Here is a 21040-nt window from a genome sequence, read left to right on the forward strand (position 1 = left end):
GAGCAAGACATAAACTTGTTAAGCCCCTGACAGTTGGAATTTTTGCTTCAGCACCTGGTGGGATTTGACCTAATAGAGATTCTCATGAAAAATACAGATTGAGGGCAGCTGCTTACACAGTTCTTCCATCTTTTCATTTGGTTAAAGTTTATGATATTTGGCAACTATTGTTTGTGAATTTGGTTGTTATTGCATCTGGCTACTATCTTCAATCAGGATGAGAGTAGAGTCTCTTTTTTCTGCTTCTGGTTTGCTTATTTTATATATTAGGAAGACTATTTCACATTAGGAAGAAAGGGTTTTTTTTAGTAAAAAAAATCTCAATTCTGTAGTTCTGAATTGATCTAGAATTACAGATTGGAAATTACTTTGCCTCACTAATTGTGCCATTGCCTTTCAACTTCCAGTATTGCTGTGGGAAAATTTCATGCCATTTTGCATTTTGATCACATATAAGAAACCAATTTTTTAAATATCGGTCTAGAAATTCATTTTAAATAATTCTTTTTTTAAAAAAAGATTTTATTTATTTATTTGTTTGAGAAAGAGAGAAAGTGAGCAAGAGAGAAAGAGCACACAAGCAGGGGCAAAGGGAGAGGAAGAAGCAGACTCCCCACTGAGCAGGGAGCCTGATGCGGGGGCTCGATCCCAGGATCCTGGGATCATGACCTGAGCTGAAGGCAGACACTTAACCAACTGAGCCACCCAGGTGCCCCAATCTTAAATAATTCTGAGAATTTTTTCTTAAATTATTTTATGAGTTATTCAGTTCAGTTTTCTCTATTTATTCATACTGAAACTTCTATCACCCATATTATTTTATTTTATTTTATTTTATTAAAGATTTTGTTTATTTGAGAGAGGGAGAGGATGAGCAGGGGGGAGGGGCAGAGGAAGAGGGAGAAGCAAAATCCCTGCCAAGCAGGGAGCCCTATGCAGGGCTCCATCCCAGGACCGCGAGATCAGGACCTGAGTGGAAACCCAGATGCTTAACCAACTGAGCCACCCAGGTGCCCACCCATATTGTTAATTTTTATCTCTCAAATGTCATTTGTCTTTTTTCTTTCTTTTTGTGTAATTTCTGGAATTTTATCCTTTGAACTTTCTATTGGGTTTTTATATTTTTATTACCATAATTTTAATTTCCAACTACTGTTACTTATCTGCTGAATGTTATTTTTTAAATAGCACTTCATTCTTATTTTGTGGATAAAATATTTTCTCTACCATTTTGTTTTCTTCACCTTCTGTATTCTTTGGTACCTCAAACTTGAAAATTTTGATTTATTCATGTCTCTATCTTCCATACTTAATTGTTTGATCATATATTTAGTGCCTCTTCATATTAGCAATTGAGCATTTAATAGCTTATTTCAACATCTCTGTGACTACATATGGAGTTTATGAGCTGTTGTCTTTACAAAGAGTAATTTTGTCTGGGTTGTTGGTTGGGAAAACTGTGCTGTTAATGCGGTTAGATTTGTTTGTTTGTTTGTTTGTTTGTTTTTTATTTCAGCTGGTTTGATTACCTCCTGAAGTGGGGTCCAATATACTTCTTAGAATGTGTAAGCCTGGTTCCCAATATCCAATGTGCCAAGTTTAACTTAATTATACTAGTTTCAGTATGGTATTCCTCCTCTATTGGGAAATACAATAGAACATCTGTGCCTGGTGTCCCCATTTTATAGACTCCCCAAGGAAAACAGCTTTCAGTGATCTATCAGTCTACAACAGAGACAATTAGTTAAGAAAGGAAATGAAGGTTTCTACATACTTACACAACTTACTTTCAACTAGTTATCTTCTTGAGCTCACTTTTAAAATCCCTAGGGGAACTGGACATACAATTCCAGAAACATCTGAATAGTACAGCAGTATATTTCAAGTTTCTTATAGCCTATCCCAATTACCAGTTTAGGATTCAGATTTTTAAACCAGCTATCTGGTATTCAATGTCCATTGTTATTACTCCTTTCCTGTTCTTTTTATTTTTGTATGTTTTTGCCTTTTTAAAAATCCATTTTCATTTTAGGGGGTTTTAAGGAAGGGATGAGTAAATGCATGTGCCCAAGATGCTTTCAACAGATAAGCCCTTTACTGTATTTTGTTTGGTTTCTATCTACTTCTCAACTCTGGTTATAATGAAAGTGTTTACCTTGTTTATAAGTTTATTTCTGTTTACTTTCAAAAATATAAAAATATACCTAAAAGATAAGCTTTTATGTTATTTTTTCTGTTCCTTTAAAAAATCTGATATATTGAAGATATTAATTTTATATATCTGTGCTTGTAAAAGCACTGGTCATGTGAAAACATGCTTAACTAAACCTATAGATAAGTTTATCAAATTCAGGATGAAAAGCAATTATCGAGTTACTTCATGAAAGGTAAAATTCACAAACACGTATCAATACTCATTTAACTTCATTCCTGCAGTGATAATCCTGGTTTCTTCTTACTTTCTGAAATTTTTGTCTCTATTTTACTTCATTATTGCATTTTGTTTTGTACCCAAATTTTCCATCATTACTTGCAATTACCTTGCTCCACTACATTAGAAAACATAGTGAGCAAATATTAATAGTAGTAATGATTTTTATTGATCACTTTTTCATTTGTCCAGATACTATGCTAAGTAATTTCCATTTATAAACATTTAATATTGGAAATAAATGTATGAGTTAGGTATTATTTTTATTATTTTTTTTTACAGATAAGAACATTTAAATACAGCAAAGTTATGTTATTTGCTCATGTTCTTGTGGCTAAAATGGACAGACTTGGAATTCAAACCAAGGCAATTGGGACAGTATGTTATCTCTATGTTGTCTAATCTCTGATTTATTGCTGATTCACTGCTGGGGAATGGCTTCAAGTGCAGTATTATTTGTCTTTTCCAAAGTTATGTCCATCCTTCAGGTTCTTCTTCTGCCACAGAAGAGTATTCATGGAATCTTTTAAAGTTTTTCAATTTATTTTGTGATAGTGCTCTATTTCAGTGGTGAAAATTGTTTCAATTGTGTCTAATATTGTATTACAATATGCTGATGGTTTCCAGAGCTGGCATAAAGTTTGGGGTCACATCTTATTTTCATTAAAAATGAAATTTTCATCTCTATATATGATCACACTTTATTATTTTTTTGAGTTTATGAAAGTGCAGTTTTATTAATCTGCTTTCATACCACTAACTGTCAAAATAAATAAAGGCAAATTAAAGCAATAGGGAGATGGAGTTCATAATAAATTCAATTCAGGTTTCATTCATAAATATTTTGTTTTGCTTCTCTTCAATGTGATATCCATTACATTCAATGTGATGACAATGTGTGGACAGAGGTTCATTTATTTAACCACTGATGATAAAATATAAAGTTGTACAAATGAGGAGGAAGTTAGGATATATATAGATATATACTTATCTATCTATCTATCTATCTATCTATATATATCAAAAAGTCTTTGGAAATATGCTTACCCATACATGTAAGCATTTATAGTCAAATTGTAATTGTTCAAAACTGTGGTACATTCATGCAATATGATTACTTAATGTAAAAATATAAATATGCAAATATGACATAATTGTATAAAATATATACATTTCAAGTTTATGCATATATATATGTATACATGAAAAACTATAAAGCAGTATACATCAAAATGATCACAGTGGATTCCACAACTGCATTTACCTTTAGAAAATAACATTATAGTCTATGCTTATTTTCCTTGCAAAGGCATATGTTTAATATTTTAATAGATGCTAACCCACCCATTATTTAATTGTAAATAATAGTAAGTGTAACATGATGTGTATTATCCTCTTAATAGCAAAAAGGAAATTTCAAAGAAGTATATGTGGTTATATCATTTTTTGTTTAAAAATATATATTTATAAATCTACATTTATAACTAGATATGTAAAAAGAATTAGAATAATCCAAAATTCTAAGCACTATTTCTAGATGATGACCTTTGGAACAATTTCTTCCTTCTTTTCTAATTTTAATTTTTTATCAAATAATAAAGAAAACATGTATTGTCAAGGAAAATGCAGAAAAACTATTAATAAGTAAATTTGGGTATCATTATATTAGTAGTATGCAAATTTGGTAAAAATGAAACTATGTTTATATGCATAAAAACACTTTCAATTAGGGAAATGTGAGTACTTTGATTTTTAAATTACATGTGACTATATCTATTACTGTTTCTAAATATTATGACTAAACATAAAAACATATTTAAAATAAATATCTTACAACAGAAGATTTTAGTATAGTCAATATCAGTTAAATTATTTCCCAAATATAACACATTTCAACGTGAATAAATTATTAGAAGTAACACAAATGAAGATTTCATAAGAGGGGTTACTTACTTTTGATTTCACAAGAATCTTGTAGGATTTTTGTACCAATTGGGGCATAGGAAAATTTTCTTTTAAGGGAGAAAAATCAATTTTTTCATTATTTATTTGATAAAGCATATGCTCAAATACAGTTGCAGATTCCAATGGCTCAATGCCATAACTGACATTCTCCAACTGCAAAAATCCCCTAGATGTTTAAACACATAAAAAGAAATAAAAAGATACTTGATATAGATTTCCCATTGAGAATTTAAATCACCACTAAATAAGAACATTTTGTAGAAATTTAATAGTGGTCTTTGCAGTCTAATGTCTAAGAATCATCCCTTCTTACATGGATAAATTTTCAAACTTAATTTTATACCATTTTCTGCCTATTATGTCATTTAGGATTATTGTGGTTTTAGTATGATTGAAGAATGTGAATATTCTTCATACTAGGGGGAGTTTTCCTGAATAAATTTTATGACTGAAAGCCTGGGATGGAGACAAAGAGATAGGAAAAATTATAAGAAGAGGAGGAAGAAAAGAAAGTATATGAGAAGTAACAAAATCGAAGTCTATTTTCTTTGCCTTCACTCTATGCTTCAAGATGTTTCTAAAAATTAAAAGGTCATGCAAGATTTTCAATCATGTACATCTCTGGAATATGCCATTACCTGAGTCCAGAACAGGTGCTAAGGGTCACAGCTGATTTTGGAATTTCTGCAGCATATCCTTGATAAAAGCAATGGCCCTAAACAGGAGTATATGAAGATACATTCATGAATGATTTTAAATAAAGTTTTTGATTCATCCTTACTTCTTAGACATCATCAAACACTCAGATTTAGTCATTACCATAATATTATTCACCAGATATCCCATTTCCTTGTTATCTACCCACAATCTCTTTCTTTTAACCCTCTTTTGCCTAAAAATAATCATGGCTCCTCTCCTTCCACAAAATAATTCTTTCTATAATTCTGAATTTTTGATGAATAACTTTCTTATCTGTGTCTTTTCTTTCACAGCCACACTTTTTCTTGTTTTTTTTCTGTTTTATTATTTTAGTTTATTTTACAGTATTATGTTTAATGACTCAGTTGTAATTTTTTCCTTTTCTCAGGTTATTTAATTTTTTATTTGAGTGTAGTTGACATCTCCTGAATATATAATCTATAACTGCTAACTCAATATAAATAACATTAGACTTCAAAAGTGAATATTTCACTTTTTTTCTGTTACCCCAAAGCACCCTGACATTTCCTCATTTTTATTTCTCTTTAATATCTCACCATATTATTTAATCTATTTAATATCTCACCATCATTAGTTCAAGCTCTCCTCCCCATGAACTTTCACAGCATTAGTTTATCCAGGTTCTTCCCTAATATTCTCATTCAGTGAACATTCCCTTTTCTTCCCTTAAAAATCTACTGATATCTAGAGTCAATCCTATTCCTTTGTTAATGCTGTGCTATGAAAACTTTAGTGTCATCACATTCTCCCCTATGAATTTGGTTATATGTTATTAGCTCCCAGACATACATCTCCAACAGGAGCCATTCACTTTTTCTCAAAACTATGCTTAACTCCTGTCCCCCACCCACTAACAGTGGCACAGCAATCCTGCTCCATGTCAAGGAACAGCAGTAGCCCCCTCTGCCTGCACTAGTTCCAGCAGACTATGCTGCAAGCCCTTCACAAAAAGGTATAAGGCAAACCACATCCCAACCCTCTACCCAGCAGCAGAGAGTAGTTCAGTCTCTGTAGCTCCTGACCTTGTGCTAGGGGAAAAAAAATGAACTTCATAATTCTCAACACTCCCAACACAAAACACAAAAAGTGACCCAGATAGAAACTTTCCTCACCCAAGGGCACTAACAGAGATAGAGTGGGAAGTGTACTGACAGGGTTAGAGAAGAGCCAGAATAAATGTTCTCTATCTGATGGGACCTTCATCACCCAACCCCACATAGCAATACAAAGGCCCAGGAAAGTACCTTTTACCACTATAGGCTGCACCAGCAGAGATCCAGCAGGCACTTGAGAAGAACCAGAAGAATTAATCACAATAGAATAACATTAAAACCCCACAAAAAGTGAAATTGTCATTGGTACAACAAACCACAATAAATCTAAACTTAACCTGGGTTACTGTCTAAAAACTATGTTTGAATGTTAAGGATACAACCAAAAATCATATGCTATACCAAGAACGAAGAAAATCACAAGAATGAGAAAGTAAAACCAACTGATAACAATATTGAGATGAATCACACTTTGGAACTAACAGATTTTAAAGTAGCTGTGATAATATTGCTTCAGGAACCAGTTACAAATAATCTTGAAACAATAAAAGAGCAGAAAATATCAGAAAATAAATAGAAGCTATAAAAACAGATAAAAATATTTGACCTAAAAAATATAATAGACATACCTACCAAAAAAAAAAAAAAAACATACTTGATAGGCTCATAAGTGAAGTGGAGATGGCAAGCAACAGAGTCAGTGAACCTGAGAGCAGATCAATAGAAGTTACTCAATATATAAAACAGAGAAAATGAACTAAGAAAATGAATAGAGCCTCAAGGACCTGTGGAATAATAACAAAAGATCTAAAATACATATCAGAATCTGCAAGAACAGAAAGAATTTGGGGCTAAAAAGTATTCAAAGAAATAAAGGCTAAAACTCTGGCCAGAAAGATGGTGGAGTAGGAAGCCCTGAACCCTCCATCCCTTAAAAAATAAACTAATTCAGCAACAATTCACAAACAAATTTCCTTTATAAGGAATTAGAAACTAATTGAAAGGCACTTGCAGACCTTGGGAGAATGCAAAATCAGACTCACCAAACCAATATGGAGATTTGGCATACCCTTTCAACAAGGACACTGCCCCAGACCACTGCCATATGATCACAAGAAGACCCTCTGGCTCCCAGCTTGATCCAGAGCATAAGGGTTTGTCCACATGTCTAGTGCCCCAATTTTTCTGAAGGGGCTATCCAAAGAACTAGAACCTGTTTCACCTGTCTTGGAGCTCTAATGGGTTCAGCATAATCTAGCCATCCAGACAAAAATGGAGATGGTGACTTGGGCTAGTAGACACCATTGATTTCTCCACCCATGTCCCCACAAAGCACAGATTAAATAGACAAAAAGATGCCAGCTCCGCTTCTCCTTGGGGAAGGAAAAAGTTGATCCATGTGTGCAGTTTTCTTTCTTCACCAAAACTGCTCAAAAATCAGCATCTGTCTCACCAATCCTGGAGCACAGATGGGCCAAGCACAATATAGTTGCCAGGGTAAGAATAGAGGCAGAAGCTTGGGAGGGTAGATGCTACTGATCCTCTCTCCTGCTTGACACAGACAGAGTAGGGAAAAAGACACAGATGCATGTTTCCCCTTGGAAAGATAAAGATTTGATAGAGGCCCCCAAAATCATTGGCCAGGATGACTTGTTAGGATCCTCTTCTGTACATGCAGTCAGTAAAGACTGGACAAAGCAATTAGTTTTGTCTCATAAGCAGAGACCAAAGCAGAGTCAAGTAAAATGAAGAATCAGGAAAAGAAGTTTCAAACAAAGAAAGAAGATATCTCTAGAAACTGATCCTAATGAAATTAAATTAAATAATTTACCTCACAGAGAATTAAAAATGCTCACTGAGGTCAAGAGAACACTGCATGAACAAAGTGAGAATTTTTTTTTAAAAAGATAGAAAATATTTTCTTAAATTATGAAACAGAGGATAGAATAAGATGGAGGAGGATGAGGGGGACCCTAAACTTGCCTTATCCCTTGAACACTGCTAGATAAATATCAAATCATTCTGAACACCCCAGAAATCACTCTGAGGATTGAGAGAACAAACTGCACATCTACAGGTAGAGAAACAGTCACATTGTGGAAGGTAGGAGCTGCAGAGAGTTGATTTGGGGGAGAAAAGAACTGTGGGTGCTATGAAGGGGAGGGAACCCTGATCATGGATAGAGGAGTGAGAGACAAAGAGAGAGAAAGAGTGAAAGTGTGCCCAGGGGATCGCACAAGAAAAACTGCCCCCAAACCACTGACTGAGAAAAGGAGAAGGGCTGGCCAACCCAAGTTTTTGTAAGCAGCAGAGCTCAAAGTCTGAAGAAGTCTGAGCCATCACTGGGGTGGTGCCAGGTGGGTTTAGTGGTGCTCCAGTGGGGAGGGAGGGCAGAAGCCCAGGAGCAGGCAGCATGGTCTGAAGATCCCATGGGTTGAATGGGGAAAAACAGTTCCCCTGCATTTGAGAGTGGCAGAATGGCCTCTCCAAGGACAAAAGAATTAGTAGTGCCAATGTACTGCCTTTTTCACTAGCATAAGGACAGAAACACCAGCTGAGGGCAGCAAACCTTGACTTTACCACAAACTCTTAACAGTTGCGTGGTCCTGTGACTGATTTTCTGGGACAAACTGGCACTGGCCACAGTGTGGCAAGACCCCTAGCAGCTCAACATGGGTCTCCACCACATGGGTCCCTAAAATTTGGAATTTTGAAACCCAGCTGAGTACCTTTGTTAAGCACAGACTACTGTGCCACCTGGCAGGCAGATAGTTTGGACACTGACAGGGTGAAGACAGGGATTTGATGGAAGCTGGGGACACAAGAAGTGTGAAAGTTTGCAATTCTGTGAAGGCTTCCTGAAGAATGGCAGGTATGAACTAACCACTCCAGGGAGAAGAGAGTGGGATGATGTCATTCCTCCCCCATTCCCGCCCCCGCTTCAGCACTGACCAACTTCAGTGAGCAACACAGCATCTCCCCCAGTGGAGACCAGAGCCACTTACACTAAGCCCTGACCCCATACACCCTGCAGGTATAACCACTATAGCAAGTCTGCCTGAGAATCAGTGCAGCAGGCCCCTCCCCCAGAAGACTAGCACAAACTCCTTGCACACACCAAGTCCACTGATCATAGACTGCTGAAAAACTTCAGCTTTAGCAGAAACAGGATACACTTCTTTTAATAAGTGGACCAAAACACACCTGGTTAAAACTTGCCACATAGTGGACAAGGTCCAAACACCTGCTACTGCAGGCAAGGAGAAACTGCAAAGGACTGACCTGAGGGAAAGAGCAGCCTAAACACAACAGCAGAGTAAACACTCTGAAACACCTCCTGAAGCACCCAAGACATTATAGGAACCTCTTTTTAGTATAACCATTACACTCAGGAGCAGGAATATAACAGGCTTTCCTAACAGCCACACAAAAAAACCAGTGACCTAGACAAAATGACAAGATGGAGAAATTCACCCCAAAAGAAAGAACACAAGAAATAACGGACAAGAATTTCATCAAATTTATATAAATAAGATGCCTGAACTAGAATTTAAAACAATAATAATAAGGATACTAGCTGGCTTGAGAAAAGCATAGAAGACACTAGAGAATATCTTACTGCAGAGATAAAAGACCTAACAACTAGTCAGGCTGAAATAAAAAATGGTATAACTAAGATACAAAACTGATTGGATGCAATGACAACAAGGATGGATGAAGAAGAGGAAAAAATCAGTGACACAGAAGATAAAATTATAGAAAATAGTGAAGCTGAAAAGAGATAAAGAAAAGTATTGGAACACGAATGTAGATTAGGGAACTCAGTGATGACTTAAAGCATAGTAATATTCGTATCATAGAAGTCCTAGAAGAAGAGGGGGAATTGGAGGCAGAAGGTTTATTTGAACAAATCATAGCTGAGAACTTCCCTAATCAGGGGAAGGAAACAGACATCAAAATTGGAGAGGCACAAAGAATTCCCATCAAATTCAACAAAAGCAGGCCCATACCAAGACATATCATAGTCAAATTCACAAAATACACAGACAAGGAAAGAATCCTGCAAGCAGCAAGGGGAAAAAGTCCTTAACCTACAAGGAAAGACGTATTAGGTTTGTAGCAGATCTATCCACAGAAATATGGCAGGCTAGAAAAGAGTGACATGATATATTTAACATGCTGAATGGGAATAAATATGCAGCCAAGAATATTTTATCCAGCAAGGTTGTCATTCAGAATAGGAGGAGAGATAAAGAGATTCTCAGACAAACAAAAACTAAAGGAGTTCAAGACCATTAAACCAGCCCTGCAAGAAATATTTAAGGGGACTCTTTGAGTGGGAAAGAAAGACTAAAAGCAACAAAGACTAGAAAGGAACAGAGAACACCACCAGAAACACCAAAATTACAGGTAACACAATGTCACTAATCATATCTATCAATAATCACTCAGAATGTAAATGGACTACATGTTCCAATCAAAAGACACAGGGTCTCAGAATGGATTAAACAACAACAAAACATGACCAATCTATATGCTGCCTACAAGAGACTCACATTAGACCTAAAGACACCTGCAAATTGCAAGTGAGAGGATGGAGAATCATCTATCATGCTAATGGACATCAAAAGAAAGCTGGAGTAGTCACACTTATATCAAAAAGACTAGATTTTAAACCAAACCTGTAACAAGAGATGAAGAAAGGCACCATATCATAATTAAGGGTTCTGTCCATCAAAATCAAACAACTGTAAATATGTATGCCTGCAACTTGGGAGCATCCAAATATATAAATCAATTAATAAAAAACATACAGAAACTCATTGGTAATAATACAATAATAGTAGGGGACTTTAACACCTCATTACAGCAATGCAGAAAGTCAACAAGGAAACAATGGCTTTGAATGACACACTGGACCAGATGGACTTAACAGATATACTCAGAACATTGCATCCTAAAGCAGCAGAATACACATTCTTTTCGAGTGCATATGGACCATTCTCCAGAATAGATCACATACTGGGTCACAAATCAGCCCTCAAAAAGTACAAAAAGACTGAGATCATACCATGCATAGTTTCAGACTACAGCACTATGAAACTTGAAGTCAACCACAAGAAAAAATTTGGAAAGACCACAAATACATGGAGATTAAAGAAGATTGAGGTTAAAGAATGAGTGAGTTAACCAGGAAATTAAAAAAGAAATACATGGAAGCAAATGAAAATGGAAACACGACAGTCCAAAACCTTTGGGATGCAGCAACGGCAGTCATAAGAGGGAAGTATTCTGCAATACAGGCCTACCTCAAGAAGCAAGAAAATTCTCAAATATACAACCTAATCTTAACACCTAAAGGAACTAGAAAAGGAACAGCAAATAAACCAAAAGCCAGCAGATGAAGGGAAATAATAAAGATTAGAACAGAAATAAATTAGAAACAAACAAAAATACAGTAGAACAGATCAACCAAACTAAGAACTGGTTCTTTGAAAGAATTAATGAAATTGATAAATCCCTAGCCAGACTTTTCAAAAAGAAAAGAGAAAGGAACCAAATAAGTAAACTCATGAATGAAATGGAGAGATCACAACCAATACCATGGAAATGCAAAAAATCATAAGAGAATAAATGAATAAATTATATGCCAACAAACTGGGCAATCTGGAAAAATGGATAAATTCAAGAAACATGCAAACTACCAAAACTGAAACAGGAAGAAATAGAAAATTTGAACAGACCCATAACCAGAAAAGAAATTAAATCAGTAATCAAAAATCTCCCAAAATACAAAAGCCCAGGGTCAGATGGCTTCCCAGGAATATCTTACCAGACATTTAAAGAAGAGTTAATACCTATTCCTCTCAAACTGTTCCCAAAAAAAAACGGAAAAAGGAAGGAAAAATTCCAAACTCATTCTACAAAACCAGCATTACCTTGATTCCGAAACCAGACACAAAGACCCCACTAAAAAGGAGAATTACAAAAATATATATATGCAAAAATTCTCAACATACTAGCAAATTGAATCTAACAGTATGTTAAAATAATTATTCACCATGGGGTGTCTGGGTGGCTCAGTTGGTTAAGCGTCTGACTCTTAATTTCAGCTCAGGTCATGATCTCGGGATTGTGAGATCGAGTTCTGTGTTGGGCTCTGTGTTGGGTGTGAAGCCTGCTTGGAATTCTCTCCCTCCTTCTCTCTCTGCCCCTCCCCCCGTGCACACGCTCTCTCTCTCTCTCTCTCTCCCTAAAAAAAAAAAAAAAAAGAATTGTTCACCCTGATCAAGTGGGATTTATTCCTGGGCTCTAAGCATGGTTCAATATTTTCAAATCAATCAATGTGATAAATTAATAAATTTATAATAATAAATAATAACAAATATAATAATTAATAAATATAATAATTTATTAATTAATAAAAGAATGGAAAAGAGCCATATGATCCACTCAATAGATGCAGAAAAAAAAATTTGAAAAAATACAGCATCCATTCTTGATAAAAACCTTCAACAAAGTAGGCATAGATGGAACATACCTCAACATCATAAAAGCCATATACAAAAGACCCACATCTAATATCATCCTCAATGGGGAAAAACTGAGAGCTTTTCCTCTAAGGTCAGGAACATGACAGGGATGACCACTCTCAGTATTGCTACTTAAGATAGTACTGGGAGTCTTAGCTTCAGCAATCAGACAACAAAAAGAAATAGAAGGCATCCAAATTAGAAAGGAAGAGGTCAAACTTTCACCATTTGTAGATGACATGATATTCTATGTAGAAAACCTGAAAGACTCCACCAAAAAATTGCTAGAATTAATACATGAATTCAGGACAATCACAGGATATAAAATTAATATGCAGAAATATGTTGCATTTCTATACACCAATAATGAAGCAGCAGAAAAAGAAAATGAGGAATCGAACTCATGTATAATTGCACCAAAAACCATAAGATACCTGGGAATACACCTAACCAAAGAAGTAAAAGATCTGTACTCTGAAAACTATAAAACACTGATGAAAGAAATTGAAGAAGACACAAGAAATGGAAAAACATTCCATGTTCATGGATTGGAAGAACAAACATTGTTAAAATGTCTATACTACCTAGGACACCTGGGTAGCTCAGTCAGTTAAGCATCCAACTCTTGATTTTGGCTCAGGTCATGATTTCAGGGTCCTGAGATTAAGCTCCACATCAGGCTCCATGCTCAGCAGGGAGTATGCTTGAAATTCTCTAACTCTCCCTCTCCATTTCTCTCCCACTGTGCCCCTTCTCCCTCTTGCACTCTCTCTCTCTGTCTCTAAAATAAATTTTAAAAATCTTTTTTAAAAATGTCTATACTCCCCAAGGCAATCTATACATTTAATGCAATCTCTATCAAAATGCCAACATTTTTCATAGAGCTAGATCAAATAATCCTAAAATTTGTATGGGACCACAAAAGACCCCAGATAGCCAAAGCAACCCTGAAGAAGAAAAGCAAAGCTTGGAGACATCATGATTCCTGGCTTCAAGCTACATTACAAAGCTGTAGTCATCAAGACAGTACGGTACTGGCACAAAAACAGACACATAAATCAATGGAACAGAATAGAAAACCCAGAAATGGACTCACAACTATATAGTCAACTAATCTTTGACAAAGTAGGAATAAAAGTCTTTTACCAATAGAAAAAAGACAGTCTATTCAACAAATGGTATTGGGGAAAACTGGACAGCAACCTGCAAAAGAATGAAACTGGAACACTTTATTACACCATAAACAAAAATAATTCAAAATGGATAAGACCTAAATGTGAGATAGGAAACCATCAAAATCCTAGAGGAGAACACAGGGAGAAACCTTTTCGACATTGACCACAGCAACTTCTTACCAGACACATCTCTGGAGGAAAGGGAAACAAAAGTAAAAATGAACTACTGGGACTTCATCAAGATAAAAAGCTTCTGCACAGGGAAGGAAACAACAACACTAAAAGGCAGCCTATGGAATGGGAGAAGATATTGGAAAATGATGTATCTGATAAAGGATTAGTATCCAAAATATATAAAGAACTTATCAAACTCAACAGCCAAAAAACAAACAATCCAATTACAAAATGGGCAGAAGACATGAATAGACATTTTCCAAAGAAGATACCCAGATGGCTTATAGAGAAATGAAAAGATGCTCAACATCACTTATTATCAGGGAAATACAAATCAAAACCAGAATGAAATGCCACCTCAATCCTGTGAGAATGGCTAAAATTAACAAATCAGGAAACAACATATGTTGGTGAGGATGCAGAGAAAGGATAACCTTCTTACACTGTTGGTGGGAATGTAAACTGGTGCAGCCACTCTGGAAAACAATATGGAGGCTACTCAAAAGTTTAAAATAGAACTACCCTATGACCCAGCAACTACACTACTAAGATTTTACCCAAAGGATACAAAAATACAGATTTGAAGGGGTACATGCACCCTAAAGTGTACAGCAGCATTATCAACAATAGCTAAACAATGGAAAGAACACACTGATGAATGAATAAAGAGAAGATATGATGTTATTTTTTATATATAATAGACTACTACTCAGCCATCAAAAAGAATGAAATCTTGCCATTTGCAATGAAGTGGATGGATCTAGAGTCTATTATGCTAAGCAAAATATGTCAGTAAGAAAAAGACAAATACCATATGATTTCATTTGTATGTGGAATTTAAGAAACAGAACAAATGAACATATGGAAAAGGGGAAAAAAAAGGAGAGAGAGGCAAAGCATAAGAGACTTTTTTTTTCCATAAGAGCCTCTGAACAATAGAAAACAAACTGAGGGTTGATGGAGGGGAAATGGGTGGGGGATGGCTAAATGGGTGATTTATATTAAGGAAGACACTTGCTGTGATGATCACTGGGTATTATACATAAGTGATGAATCACTAAATTCTCCTGAAACTGATATTACACTTTATGTTAACTAACTAGAATTTAAATAAAATTTTGAAAAAAATAAAATACCAAATAAAAATCACAGAGCTGAAAAATAACTGAACTGAAAAATTAACTTGAAAGTTTCAATAGCAAATTAGATTAAGCATAAGAAAAAATAACTGAACTCAAAGACAGGTCAGAGGAGCAAAAAGAAAACAAATTGAAAGCTTAGGGGACTTATGGAACACTATCAAGAGGAACAATATACACATAATATGAGTCTCAGAAGGCAAAGAGAAAGAAGGAAGGAATAATGTGATATGATAAAGGAGTTAGCTAGTGCTTTAGTGGTAATCATATTGAAATATATAAATGCATCAAATCAACAAACTGTATACCTTAAACTTATGCAATGTTATATATCAATTATATCTTAATTAAAAAAAAAAACAAACAGAAAGCTTATTCAAATAAATAATGGCTTGAAACTCCCCAAACGTATAGAAGAAAATTAATATCCAGATCCAAAAAGTTCAAAAGACAACAAATGAAATGTTCCTAAAGAAATTCACATTGAGATATATTACAATTAAATTATCAAAAATTAAATATAAAGAGATAATTCTGAGGGAAGCAAGAGAAAAGTGATTTATCATACATAATGGAACAACATTAAGACTTTAAGTAGAATTTTCAGCAGAAACCTTGCAGGCCGGAAGGCAGTAGGATGGTATATTCAAAGTACTGAGAGGGGAAAAAAGTCAACCAAAAATATTATACCCTGCAAATCTGAAGACATGAATAAGAGATTTCTGATTCCTGGTTCTGCATGTAAGGAGCCTGGAAGTCACCACTCCACCCTAACAGCATGCAAATACCAGAACAGACTGAAAAATCAACAAGCTTTCTTGGATTTGTAAGAAAGGCAAGGTCACAGGGCAAATCACATACTCCAGGATTGGAGAGAACAGAGATTTACAGATTACTAAAGTAGAGAATCAGTAGTGAAAAGTGCTGCTGGAACCAGTACCAGGGCATGTAATCCTGATTATAATTGATTAAATGCTAGAAGATCAGTATGGACAAATATGGAATAAAAATTCCAGAGAACTCATGAGGGAGCCCCCACAGTTTTGTGAGATTTACCTACAGGAGCTTGACAAAGATGCCATAGTAAATATCAGAGGAAAACCCCTCACACTTTCAGCAATGGGAGTGGAAAAGAAACCATTCTGAAATACATCAGAGCGCTCTGTTCTTAAGAGGGCCTGCATTCAGGGGAAATAAAACTGAGAAACACCTGTGAAGTTCATAGTGCAGAAGCATAACCTTACTACAAAACTGAGACTTAATCATAAGACTGTAGAACACCTCCTCTCTCCCCACACCTCATCAGTACATTACTAAAATATATATTTACAGCAGTTCCTTTTACCCACGACATAATGTCCAACTATCAAGAAAAATATTACAAGGCATACCAAAAGTCAAAAACAATTTGAAGAGACAGAGCAAGCATCAGAATCAGACATGGCAAGGATGTTTCAAAAGTCAAGGTAGCTCTCACCACTATACCTACATGACAAGACATACGAATGGGAGTTTCTCAAATAGAAATGAAAGGGTGCTAAACAACAATAATAAGGACATAAAAATGAATGAAACTCATTGGTAAGGGTAAATATATAGAAAATTCTGAGTACTTTATTTCTGAAATGCTGGTGGGTAAATCACTTTTAATTCTAATATGAATGTTAAAAGGCAAAATATCAAAACTACCTATAACTAAAAATATGTTAAAATATGTTAAAACATAAATATGAAATAATGTAAATTGTGACATCAATAACATAAGTGTGAGGGGAATAGAAAAATTGTAAATTTTTGTATGTGATTAAAGTTGTTATTTGCTTAAAATACACTGTTATAGCTATACAGTATTTCATGTAAGCCACATGGTAACCAAAATGAAAATACCAATAGAAATCACACAAAAGAGGGAGGAAATGATGGCGGAGGAGTAGGGGACCCTATTCCAACCGGTCCCCGGAATTGAGCTGGATATCTACCAGACCACTCTGAACACCCACAAAATCAGCCTGAGATGTAAGAAGATAGATCTGGATCTCTACAAACAGAATATCGCAGGCAGTTGGTTTCAAGGTGTGAGGTGGGGAGCCACGATTTCACAGGCAGGTATTGGAAGATAAATGGAAGGGGAGGGAGCTGCAATAAGCGCTGGTGCCGGGAAGGTGAAATAACACAGGAGCGCAAAAACCTCTCACAATGGGGACCAGGCACAGACTGAGGACCAGTAGCAACAGGGAAAGGACTTTAGGGCAGCCCCCCAGACTGAAAGCTGGAGTGGTGGGGCTGCATGTGCAAACTGGGGGCAGCTGGCAGTTTTAGAAGCACAAAGGGCAGAGACATGCCCCAACCTGGAGGCGAGGACTGGAAGTGCTGTGGAGGGGCGCACAACCCAGGAAACTGCAGTTTATAGCAGCACAGAGAGAAACGGAGATAGTGTGGCCTGGAGAGCTCACTGAAGAACAGACTGTGGTCTCTCTGCTCTGAGGCAGAGGGTTGGAAATGATCTCTTCTGCTCTGACTCTCGGAAGAGACACGAAAGCTGCCAGGGAAAGCCACCAGAGAACAAAAGCCCCCCAAAACCTGTTTTCACTGAGCCCATCCCCCCACCACAGGGGCAGGGCAACTCTGCCCAAAGAGGGTTGCCTGAGTAAAAGCACGGCAGGCCCCTCCACCAGAAGACAGGCTGGGAGAACAAGAGGCCTGCAACCCTAAGGTCCCTATAAAACAGGTGCATCTGGCTTGGGTTGTGGTCAATAATTTGGACTCTGTACATTCCCTCAACCATCCCTCAACAGAATGACTAGGAGGAGGAACCCACAAAATAGGAAAGACTCAGAGACTGTGACTTCTGCCACAGATTGACAAATGGATACAGATATAACCAAGATGTCGGAGATGGAATTCAGGCTAGCAATTGTGAAGACAATAGTTAGAATGGAGAAATCAATTAAGGGCAACATAGAATCTCTAAGGGCGAAATGAAAACTGAACTGGCAGAACTTAAAAATGCTATCAGTGAGATCCAATCTAATCTAGATAATCTAACAGCTAGGGTAAGCAAGGCAGAAGAACAAGTTAGTGATCTAGAAGACCAATTAATAGGCAAGAAGGAAAAAGAGGAGGCCAGGGAGAAACAACTCAAAATCCATGAAAATAGAATCAGAGAAATAAGTGACACCATGTAATGTTCCAACATCAGAATTATTGGGATCCCTGAGGGGGTGGAGAGAGAGAGAGACTAGAAGATATAATTGAACAAATCGTAGCTGAGATCTTCCCTAATCTGGGGAATGAAACAAACATTCGTGTCCTACAGGCAGAGAGGACCCCTCCCAAGATCAAGGAAAACAGGCCAACACCCCAGCATGTAATAGTAAAACTTGCAAATCTTAGAACCAAGGAAACCATCTTAAGGGCAGTTAGGGGGAAGAGATTCCTTATGTTCAGAGGGAGGAACATCAGAATAATGTCAGACCTATCCACAGAGACCTGGCAAGCCAGAAAGGCCTGGCAAGACATATTCAGGGTACTAAATGAGAAGAACATGGAGCCAAGAATACTTTATCCAGCAAGGCTATCATTTAGAATGGATGGAGAGATGCAGAGCTTCCAAGACTGGCAGAAAATGAAAGAATATGTGACGACTAAGCTGGCCCTGCCAGAAATATTAAGGGGGCTTCTATAAAAGGAGAAAGACCCTGAGAGTGATATAGAACAAAAATTTACAGAGACAATCTATAGAAACAAGGTCTTCACAGGCAACATGATGACAATAAATTCATATCTTTCAATAATCACTCTCAACGTGAACAGCCTAAATGTTCCCATAAAACAGCACAGGGTTGCAGATTGGATAAAAAGAAAGGACCCATCCATATGCTGTCTACAAAAGACTCATTTTGAACTTAAAGATACATCCAGACTGAAAGTGAAGGGATGGAGATCCATCTTCCATGCCAATGGACCTCAAAAGAAAGCTGGGGTAGCAATTCTTATATCAGAAAAATTAGATTTTAAGCTAAAGACTGTAGTTAGAGACACAGAAGGACATTATATCATTCTGAAAGTGTCTATCCAACAAGAAGATCTAACAATTGTAAATATCTACGCCCACAATATGGGAGCAGCCAACTACATAAGCCAACTGTTAACCAAAATAAAGAGTCATATTGATAACAATACGTTAATTGTAGGAGCCCTCAATACTCCACTCTCAGCAATAGAGGGATCATCTAGGCAGAAAACCAACAAAGAAACAAGAGCTTTGAATGACACACTGGGCCAGATGGACCTCATAGATATATTCAGAACATTCTACCCTAAAATAACAGAATACCCATCCTTCTCGAGTGCACATGGAACTTTCTCCAGAATAGACCAAATACTGGGCCACAAATCAGGTCTCAACCGATACCAAAAGACTGAGATTATTCCCTGCATATTCTCAGACCATAATGCTTTAAAGCGGGAACTCAATCACAAGAAAAAAATTGGAAGAAATTCAAACATTTAGAAGCTAAAGACAACTCTGCACAATAATGTTTGGGTCAACCAAGAAATCAAAGAAGAACTTAAACAATTCATGGAAACCAATGAGAATGAAAACACATCAGTTCAAAACCTATGGGATACTGTAAAGGCGGTCCTAAGGTGGAAATACATAGCCATCCAAGCCTCACTCAAAAAAATAGATAAATTCCGAATTCACCAACTAACTTTACACCTTAAAGAACTAGAGAAAAAGCAACAAATTATGCCTAAGCCACACATTAGAAGAGAAATAATTAAGATTAGAGCAGAGATCAATGAATTAGAAACCAGAAACACAGTAGATCAGATCAATGAAACTAGAATCTGGTTCCTTGAAAGAATTAATAAGATCGATAACCACTGGCCAGATTTATCCAAAAGAAAAGAGAAAGGACCCAAATTAATAAAATTATGAATGAAAGGGGAGAGATAATGACTAACACCAAGGAAATAGAAACAATTATTAGAAATTATTAACAACTATATGCCAATAAATTAAACAACCTGGAAGAAATGGATGCATTCCTGGAATTCTATAAACTGCCAAGACTGAAACAGGAAGAAATTGACAACCTGAATAGGCCAATAACCAGTAACAAGATTGAACCAGTGATCAAAAACCTCCCAAAAAACAAGAGTCCAGGGCCTGATGGATTCCCTGGGGAATTCTACCAAACATTCAAAGAAGAAATAATACCTATTCTCCTGAAGCTGTTTCAAAAAATAGAAACCGAAGGAAAGCTTCCAGACTCATTCTATGAGGCCAGCATTACCTTAATCCCCAAACAAGGGATTCTCCATCAAAAAGGAGAATTTCAGACCAATGACCCTGATGAATATGGATTCCAAAATCTCAACAAAATCATAGCAAATAGGATCCAACAATACATTAAAAGGATCATCCACCACGACCAAGTGGGATTTATCCCAGGGATGCAAGGATTGTTCAACATTCGCAAATCAATGTGATAGAGCACATTAATAAGAGGAGAGAGAAGAACCATATGGTCCTCTCAATTGATGCAGAAAAAGCATTTGACAAAATAGAGCACACTTTCCTGATTAAAACTCTTCAGAGTATAGGGATAGAGGGAACATTCCTCAGGTTTATAAAATCCATCTATGAAAAACCCACAGTGAATATCATCCTCAATGGGGAAAGGCTGAGAGCCTTTCCCTTAAGATCAGGAACACGTCAAGGATGCCCACTCTTGCCACTATTTTTCAACATAATACTAGAAGTCCTAGCAACAGCAATCAGACAACAAAAAGAAATAAAAGTTATTCAAATTGGCAAAGAAGAAGTCAAACTCTCTCTCTT

The 21040-nt window shown here is 36.3% G+C and overlaps 1 long non-coding RNA gene across 1 annotated transcript in view; it reads right to left on the minus strand.

Moving 5' to 3' along the window:
- Positions 1 to 4439: 4439 nt before the first annotated feature.
- The window catches only part of LOC145720301 (uncharacterized), a 25286-nt gene continuing 8685 nt past the window's right edge, over positions 4440 to 21040 (minus strand). The window contains exons 2-3 of the long non-coding RNA XR_014143218.1: positions 5035 to 5111; positions 4440 to 4562 (exon numbers count right to left, since the gene is read on the minus strand). This is a non-coding gene — a long non-coding RNA (uncharacterized LOC145720301). The remainder of the gene's footprint in view (positions 4563 to 5034; positions 5112 to 21040) is intronic.

This window comes from Leptonychotes weddellii, chromosome 2 (genome assembly GCF_054177405.1).
Source record: "Leptonychotes weddellii isolate Sample4059 chromosome 2, ASM5417740v2, whole genome shotgun sequence".
NCBI lineage: Eukaryota > Metazoa > Chordata > Mammalia > Carnivora > Phocidae > Leptonychotes > Leptonychotes weddellii.